Source organism: Gavialis gangeticus, unplaced genomic scaffold (assembly GCF_001723915.1).
Source record: "Gavialis gangeticus isolate Ggan-Ray unplaced genomic scaffold, GavGan_comp1, whole genome shotgun sequence".
Taxonomy (NCBI): Eukaryota; Metazoa; Chordata; order Crocodylia; family Gavialidae; genus Gavialis; species Gavialis gangeticus.
The window spans coordinates 68,548,942-68,558,639 of NW_017729024.1; positions in this window are offsets into that span (position 1 = coordinate 68,548,942).

The following is a 9,698-nucleotide window of genomic DNA, read 5'->3' on the forward strand; positions in this document are numbered from 1 at the left end:
ACACTGGTATTTATTGCTCCCAGGTACTGCATTTAAACATGCACCCAGGTCAGCAGCATGTTGAGCTGGGTTGGAGTAGCCCCAGCTGGCAGAAAACTCAAGGAGTGAGGCTGCCAACACAGGGCTGCTCCAACTCGGTTCAGTGTGCTGTAGACGGGCTGGCTGGGGCACAAGGGGGCTCCAGTGCAGGTCTAGCTGGCAGGCAGCCCCACACTGAAGCACCCTTGTACCCTAGCCAGCCCCATCAGCATCTACAGTGCACTGCTGTGCACTAAAGAATGCTGCCGGAGGATAGTACTTGTGTTTACAAGTATTAATCTAAGCAGAGTTGACTAGTTTCCTGTGCCCTAATAGGGCTGCATGTGTAGATGCTGAGACTATGGCACAGCTAAATGGTCACAGAAAACATATTGTGTAGATGTGCCCAGTTTTACTAATTCCAGGCCTTCAAAGACCAGCTTTAAAAAATGGATTTTGGAGAGGTTTTGTGGGTTTGTGTGTTAAGTTTTTCTCAATATTCATAAAAGCTAAACATTATGTAAACACAGGTGTCCTGTGGTTACCCGGCTCTAAAAGCTGGCACTTTACAAGAAGCCCCAAGTGTTTTGAGAGTTAACAACATAGTAAGGAGAGGCACTTTCAGAAAAGCAGTAATTAGCTTATCCAGTAAAAACTAGTCTCTTAAGGCTTCTGAGAGGCTTAAGATACTGCATTACTGACACTGAGATGAAGGAATGAGGCCACTCATTCTCCATAGCTGATGACGGGCTGCTCATAGAGGAAACCCACTACATCTGGGCCATATACAAGGAGCAATTTAAGAGCATTGTTACAAGTTACCTTTAAACCATTATAAAGGTAATTAAAACATGTTAACAGGTGTTAACCCATGCTAACTACCTGTAGATGTTCCAAAAGTATGCCACTTAAGGTGAAAGTTATCGTTGATCCCTTTTATCCAGGTCATTCCAGGTTATTGTTAGTCTGCTCCAGGGAAATAAAATGCTCTATTTCCATTCCTGCAGCATCCCAGGGTGCATCATTCCCAGCCCTTCCCACTCTTTTGCTTCATAGGCAAACTTTCAACCCTCCTGAATTCTATTGCCTAGGGATTGGTGGTGACCCCAAGCCAACACCCCCCCTACCCCAAGGGCTGTGACCCCAGCACACCCCAACCACTAAGCATCCAAGTACAGCTCACTAGTTTACTGCTTGCTCTAGCACCTCTGTGCATACAGCACTCCTACTACCTACCACTGTGAAGAAAATGGAAACCATTCTCAGCTGGGTCTCATCTCTGTCCTGCTGTGAGTACTAACTCAACCCCTCCTCCCAACACAATCCCAAGTCAGTAAAATACATGCAAGATTTTAGTCTTTTTTTTTTTCCTTTTTAGTGTTTTTTTCACACTTTTTCTTTACTTCTTCCCTCTGCCTGCTCACTTCAAACAGTTCGGGTTTTTTTTAAGACTTTCTTTTCCCACCCATGGCTCCAGCTGGGTCCTGATGGCTGTGGAGTGGAAGTCACAGCCCACGTGGTGGTTCTTTCACCTATGAGCTACATACCCTTCTCCCCACACAGAGGACTATAGTCCTGGCTTTTTTTCATGCTCCTGCTCACCAGGCCGCCTAGTCACAGTTGTGCAGGTCAGAGACAGCATTAAGCATTAACCTGTGACTGCTCTGAAGCTGTTCTAACTTTATGAAGGCATCACGTTCCATAGATTTAAAATGTTTTAAAGGTTATCTGTAACAGCACCCTGAGAGGCAAGGACACGCTTCTGTTGGAGGAGCAAACAGGCAAAACCAGCATGAGAATGTTGTGAACACAGGCCTAAGTACCACTAAGTCACCTGAAGGTGTCCCAATTAAACAAAATTACCATCCCAATTAAGCAGCTGTCCTTGCCATCAAATGCATTAGGAGCAAATTGGTTCCGTGGGAAGCGTTTTGATTAAGTGGAGTTTTCCAATTAAGCCCTGTACTGTAGTCATTAATGAGAATTTATAGATCAATGCAGTAAATTGCAACAGTTGCTTGTTCTTGCACTAAGCTAGATTTATGAACCTCACTTCAGAGAACTGTCTGGTTGCTAATGTGATTCCTGTCATGGTGACAGCCTCTTGAAGTGGACCTGGTGCTGGCCCATCCGTGAGTTGCACTGTATGAGGACTACAGAGAGCAGAGCGTGCAGATTTCTGTCTTATCATTGCAGCTCAAGTGACTAAGTGCCATTTGAGAAAAGACCAATTGTTTACCAAGATGTGGTTAAACAAGGTAAGGTCACTGCTTGCTGAGCAAGCAGAAGGTAAGAAGCATTAGGCTGGATTAAGTCTCTCTCCTACGCGCAAAAATCCTTTTAAGCTTGTTTTTCATGTGGGTATAATGGGCGGTGACACTGCACAGTTCTTCTGGTCTTTTGCTATGTAATGGATGAGTGATGTAATGGATACTCCTCAGGTGCCCTGGCTGCTGAGTGTTGCTCATATAACCTGGATTGAAGGGATCAGCCATGTCTGAGGCCAGGAAGGAATTGTCTAGGGGTGTACCAAAAGAGAATTTTTGGGCCGATATTGATGACCAATTTTTAATGAGCCATATTGGCTGATACCGATCTGATTCCAATATGCAGCTGGGAAGCATGGAGAGCAGTATCCAGCTTGTAAGTCTGTTGTGGGAGGAGGGAAGCAGTGTGGAGGAGGGTAGATCGAGGCCCCCATGGTGAGGGAGGTAGTGGAGCTGGGGCTGGGGCAGGCACTGCACAGCTGAGGCAGAGCACAGGATGGAGCTGGGAGTGGCTCATCTGGGGAGCACGGGGTGGGGAGGTGGCTCCCACCACTTCACACACCCTGAGAGGGTATGAGGTGTGTGGGGCAAAGGCAGGCTGCCACTGTGGGCTGGGGCCAGGGCAGCACCAAGCTCTTCCCAGTGGGGGCTGGGCCAGGCTACGCTCAGGACAGGCAATGGCGGCTATGGGAGGGACAGCAGCCACCCCAAAAGTCACTGTAGCCACCCAACCCTCCCTCCCAGTGCTGCCACAGCCTGCCCTGAGCACAGCCTGAGATGCCTGTAGGTATTTACTACAGGCCACTAAACCAAGGGGAGGAGCTGGATCTGAAATTCTCTCGAGAACTAACAGAGGCCGCGCATGCAAGGGACTTGGTTGTCATGGGTGACTTCAATTACCCAGACACAGATTGGGAGGAACACTTGGCTAGGTAAGATTGTTCATGCAGTTTCCTGGCTGTGATCAAGGAGCTTTTTCTGACCCAGGAAGTGCAAGATCCAACCAGAGGTAATGTTCTCCTAGACTTCGTCTTGGCCAAGGGAGATGATCTGGTGTGTGGCTTGAACATTGAGGGTAACCTGGGCGACAGTGACCATGAAATTATCAGATTCACTGTCCACTGTGAGGTCAACAAATCAACCAGCAGGACTGAAGTTCTGGACTTCAAAAATGCTGACTTTGACAGGCTCGAAGCATTAGTACAGGAGGCGATGCAGGACCAGGAAGGGAAGGCAAATGGGGTGCATGAAGAATGGTCGTTGCTCAAGGATACAATCCTCGAAGCACAAAAGAAAACTGTTCCTGCAAAGAGGAAAGGTAGGAGAAGAGCTGGCAAGCCCTCCTGGCTTAATAGAGATGTTGTGGTCCTCTTAAAAAAGAAAAAACAGGCATACACACAGTGGAAGCTAGGGACAGTCCTCAAATGCTGGTACATTAGTAGCCAGCACTTGTAGGGAAATGATCAGGAAAGCCAAGGCAGTGACTGAATTTAGGTAAGCCATAGGAGTCAAGGACAATAAGAAGTCCTTCTTTAGGTATTTAGGCAGTAGAAGGAAAACAAATGGAAGTGTGGGACCCCTGCTTAACACCTTGGGGCAGCTGGTAACTGACATTCAGAACAAAACTGAACTCATGAATGCCCATTTTGCTTTGGTATTTCAAGGGGAAAGACAAGTAAGATAAGACTTATAGGGGGCATGATGGAAATGGCAGCCTCCCCACTGTGGATGCTGGGTGGGTGCAAAACCAACTAGAAAAGCTAGACATTTATAAGTCAGCAGGATTGGATGGACTTCATCCAAGAGTGCTGAAGGAGCTGGCTGAGGTCATCGCGGACCTCGCAAAACTCTTTCAGAATTCGTGGTGCATGGGGGAAGTCCCTGAGGATTGGAAGAGGGCCAACTTTGTGCCTATCTTCAAGGAGGGGAAGAAGGAGGACCTGGGCAACTACAGGCCAGTCAGCCTAACCTCCATCCCAGGGAAAATCCTGGAAAAGCTCATTAAAGAACCTATGTGCAACACGCTCACAGAAAGTAAGGTTCTGAATGACAGCCAGCATGGCTTTGTCGTGGGTAGGTCTTGTTTTACCAATCTCATCTCCTTCTATTACCAGGTCTCTCACCACCTGAACACGGGACACGTGGTAGACATTATATACCTAGACTTCCAAAAGGCTTTTGATCTAGTACCCCATGATATCCTTGTGGGAAAACTGGAAGATTGTGGGCTCAGCTGCTCAGTGGTTCAGTGGGTGGGAAACTGGCTGCAGAGTAGGACCCAGAGAGTTCTCATGAATGGATCTGTGTCATCCTGGCGGAAAGTGGCCAGTGGTGTCTCTCAGGGGTTCGTGCTTGGACTTTTCAACATCTATATCAATGATTTGGATGGGGGAGCGAAAAGCTCGCTGGCCAAGTTTGTGGATGACACCAAGTTATGGGGCAGTGTGGTCAAACCAGAAGATAGATTGCAGATACAGGCAGACCTGGACAGGCTAGAGAGTAGGGCAGACCAGAACCAGATGAAGTTTAACACTTCCAAGTGGAAGGTGCTCCATCCGTGGCCAAACAACCCTCAACATACATACAGGTTCGGTGGTGACAGCTTGACTTGCCCCACGACCAAAAGGGACCTAGGGGTAATGACTGACCATTGCATGAATATGAGCCGTCAGTGCAAGGCAGTGGTCAGCAGGGCAAATAACATGCTGGCATGCATCAACCAGTGCACCTTGTGTAAAACTAAGAAAGTGCTATTTCTGCTGTACTCAGCATTGGTGAGACCGCAATTGGAGTACTGCATCCAGTTCTGGGCACTGCACTTCAGTAAGGACATGGAGATACTTGAGAAGGTCCAGAGAAGAGCCACCCATATGATCAGGGACTTGCAAGGCAACCCATATGAGGAAAGGCTGAGGGATCTGGGCCTCTTTAGCCTAAAGAAGAGAAGGTTGAGATAGCAGCTTACTGCTATATCAGAGTGGATCAGGAGCTCAGTGAACAACTGTTCATTAGGGCACCCCCAAGGAAGACCAGGACCAATGAATACAAACTCCTGAATGGCCACTTCAGGCTTAATACCAGGAAAAACCTTCACAGTCAGGGTGACCAGACTGGAATAAACTCCCTCCTGCGGTGGTGCAGGCACCTGCTCTGGAGGTTTTCAAGAGCAGACTGGACAGCCACCTTGCTGCGGTCACTTGACCCCAGTTGTCTTCCTGCCTAGAGCCGGGGGGGGGAGGCTGGACCCAGTGATCTGTGAGGTCCCTTCCAGCCCCTAACAATCTATGAATCTATGCCTCTCCCAGGGATGCACATAGCAGCAAAAGTCACCCCTCCCTCCGGCTCTGCCCCAGCTGTGCAGTGCCTGCGCCAGCCCCAGCCCCTCCCTCACTGCTGGGGTCTTGATCTGCCCCTCCCCTCCCCCCTTACAACAGACTTACCAGTTGGACCTGGGTGCTCTCCACACTGCTGGGCTGCACTCCTGGCCACCTGTGTGCTGTGCTGCACCTGCGCCTGCGCCTGCACGGGGCATTTATCAGTGGCACTGTCAGCCAAAAAAAGCTGATTGCTGATACAGTCAATTTTCCTTATATCAGTGCCAATCTGATATGAGACCAATGTATTGGTGCTCCTCTAGAATCATCCCTTGGCTCTGATTTGGCAAGAGCCATCAGAGGCTTCATTTGTTGTCTTCTCTCTAACAATGAAATGATCCATTTCCTGGCATCATCTGATCATATTTTAGCCAATCACTAGAGTAGCCACGGCATTGCTGCTACCTTTGTCTCTTCTCTTGTCTTGTAGCATTGTACGGTTCTTTTTCCATTGGGGGTTGTGTGGCTGTGGTATGCCACAGGAGCCAGCGAACATATTCTTGTGGACCATTTTGAACAAATGTTTATTAGATGGATGCCTATAGGCCCAAAATGTGATTAAAATATACCCAACATGTATGTATGCATGAATGGGACTTCAGTTCAATACGCCTAGCTTTGGTACTTTTCCTCTTTAGCTTTTATACAACTTTTAGATTCATCTTTACAAATTAATATTATTGGGTGGGGGGAAGGAGGGGATATCTGCTATGCAGGGTGGCTTTTTATCCCTCAGATCTCTGCTACTTGCCTCATTAAAAGGTGCAATCTTTTCTGCTTTGGGGGACTGCTGTTAAGGATCCCAAAAGAACTTCTACCTGACCTCACAGTACAACTCTTTAAACAAATTTACAGGAGGTGTGAGCTGTTCTGAGGGTTTTACCAAAACTAGACTTCTGTAGACTCAGAGGCTCATGTATCTCCATCTGTTCCACACAGCTTTGATATCCCCTCAGTTTTATGAATTATTCATACCAGAACAACACACTATGAAACGACCATAAAGCTCTACAAAGACTTACTTAAGTGGCAGGGGAGCGAATGCTGCAATTTAAGTTTGTGCTTGAATACTTTGTACTCTTGCATTTAGGTTGCACATTGTGTTCCATATTTTGAACCTGGCAGGTTGAAAGTAATGCCATGGGGTTTTTTTCCAAGCATCAGGGGACAGTGATCTGGTTTTAAGTGCTTAAAGAGACTGAAAACAGTGTGCTACGGAAGTTGCAAAATGCACACCTCATATGAACGCTGTTTAGCAACTGCAGATATTGTGTACATAATTATTGCATAATTTCCAGGGTTCGTTTATACTGTACCTTTGGTGTGGAATGGGCCATGCATCCCTCTAAACTAGGCTTTCCTGACTTTTATCTGAAGCAGATCAATACTAACGTTAATAAGGTCCAACTTCTTTCTGACACCAGATCCTCACAGTTTTTTAAAGCCCTCCAGACTGTCCAGATGAAGGAGAGAGGATCCTAATGAGCTGGTGAATTGGAAAACAAACGTGTATTCTGTGCGTGCCGTTGGGGACCACCTCTGGGTACCTGACAACACATTTTCTATTCCACACAAGGTCTTTAATCTTCCTGTTGCCTGCCAACACCATCTTCTATAACACCATCCTTTCTCCATCCCTGCTGTGACGGATGCCCTGTTTTTTTTTAATCTCAAAAGCTGTCATCCGCAGTATTTGTTCTAGTATATTCACATCAACAGTGCAAGAAATTCAGTGACATCACTGAATGCACAAGCAGGGCTTATGTGTTTGCAGAAAGATTTGCTTTATGCTCTAAAGTGAAGCTGCCAAATTTGGATCTGGTTCTTGCACTGGTCGAGTCATTAAAGCATTCTTTTCTTGCTGAGAACACAGTTTGACACAGGATGATTGTCACCAAGGGATGGCTGTGCTATGCAGGTTTTTCCACCAACAGTTTCTACAGGCCACTGTGTTTTCATTCTATCTTATTGACTTGTCTACTTCAGTTTTACAATGTGAACTATTAAAACTTTTGCAGTGAGTGAGTGACCCCTTATGGCAAAGTTTGTAAGGAAGAAATAAAAGCAGAAATTTGTTTTAACATCTAGGCCAGTGTTTTTTAGCTGTTTTCAACTCTGAGGTCCCCTGAATTTAGTGGCATCGTCTGTGGACTTGGGCAGAGGGAACCCTTCCATTTCACTGCAGAATGGGCATGGGCCCTCTCACCTTTGCCTTGCAGCGTGAATCCCAGAGGATGCTCCTTACCTACTGGGAAGCACAGAGGCAGGAGCAGGCTAACTGTATCCTCAGCAGCAGCCTCATGCTGCCCTCCTCTCCCCCCCAGCCGTCAGGTCAGGCTGCAGCAGAGATGTCCCCCTCTGCTCCCCAGCTGTCTCCTGGTCTGACCCTACATGGCATCTCCCAAAAACAGAGGTATGGTGGGGAAGTTCCACCTGGCAGCAGTGACAGTGTGGTCCCCTTAAAAATGAAGGAACTGAACATTTAACAGAATATTAGGTTTGCAAATCAGACACTCAAAAGTGTGGCAGTGTCAGAATGAAGGTTGCCTGTGCTTTGTAAGTACAGTCTAAGTATCTAATCACAAACGTTTTTCCTACATGATGCTCGCATTCAGCGTAGATGGATGGTGTTCAGTGATTCCTTTTAGCATTTTCCTTTACCGTTCACTGTGTGGTGCATCCCATTATTTACTGCATGCTATTCAAACCCTGCATATAGAATACAGAAAACAGCATCTTCTTGTGGGCTTTTCTACCACTGTCACTGTAGTATCTGCTGTGCAGTAAATCCATTTTACTACCTAGTAAAAATAAAACAGACACATGATGCACAGCCTTAGTTGGCAGTAAATCACTCAAATCCAGGGTGAAGGTGTCCTTTGGGAAATGTGTAGTAACTCTACAATGTTGCTCCCAAAATCAGTTTGATCCTGGGCCAGTGCAAATTTGTTCCCACACCACCTAGTGGCCAGATGTTATACAATAGCTTTGACTGCAGGAAGCTAGCTTTGGAGAGTCGGTTGTGTTGTCAACTCCTTGCTATAGTTAGGGACGTACTTAATTGCAGTTTTGCGATTTGTGCGGAAACTGTGAAAAATGGCATTGGCTGCGATTTTCTGCGGAATCAACCTCCCAAAAATGCTTACCAGAATACAAAGATTTAGATTTAAATTTAATACTTAGATTTATAATAACATGGTAATTTTTATGATACCTCCATGGAATGTACTATTTAATTATGCAGCTTTCACCTCTTAGCCAACTAGCAGCAAGGAATGGGGCCACCAGAGTCCCTCCTCCAATTAATGGTGAGGGGTGGGGCTGTGTGAAATGCACTCAAAATCGGCTGTATAAGCCACAAAAAACTCATTGTCTTACAGCAATTTAAGTAAGTCTCTACAGTCCATACTACCGATTTCAAACTAACAGAGTTAACTACCTCTCTCCTTACTATGGAGTAAAATCCAGAGTCAGTTACTCCACAGTGCAAGTCTATATGAGATGCGCAGTTGCCTAACAGTAAATGTCTCAGTGTCTACATGTGCACCCCTATTCAGACACACAAAACTAAGAAACTCCGCAGCAGGGGAGGACTTATATTTACAATTCCCCTCCTGCTGTGGAGGTTTCTTTGTGCAGAGCAGCTGGGTGCTTTAATGTGGGGGCTGCCTGCCAGCTAGCCCTCCACTGAAGCAATCTCATGCCCCATCCAGCCCCTTTGCAGCAAACTGATCCCAACTGGAGCAGCCCCAGGCTGGCAGGCTGATCCCCTGGACCCCTTGCCAGCTGGGGCTGCTGTGACCTGGCTCAACGTGCTGCGCTCCAGGCACATATGTAGACCATGCACCCAGGTGCTTCCCAGGAGCAATAACCTGCACAGCAATAAGCTCTGCAGTTTATTGCTAACCCCTAATTGCATGTGTAGATGTGCCCAGTAACTCTGCCATGTGGCTGTACCAACAGACATATTTAATAATAAAGGCAACCTTAATACTGGCACTTCCTAACTCTTCAGCATTTGACTTTGCAACCTGAATGA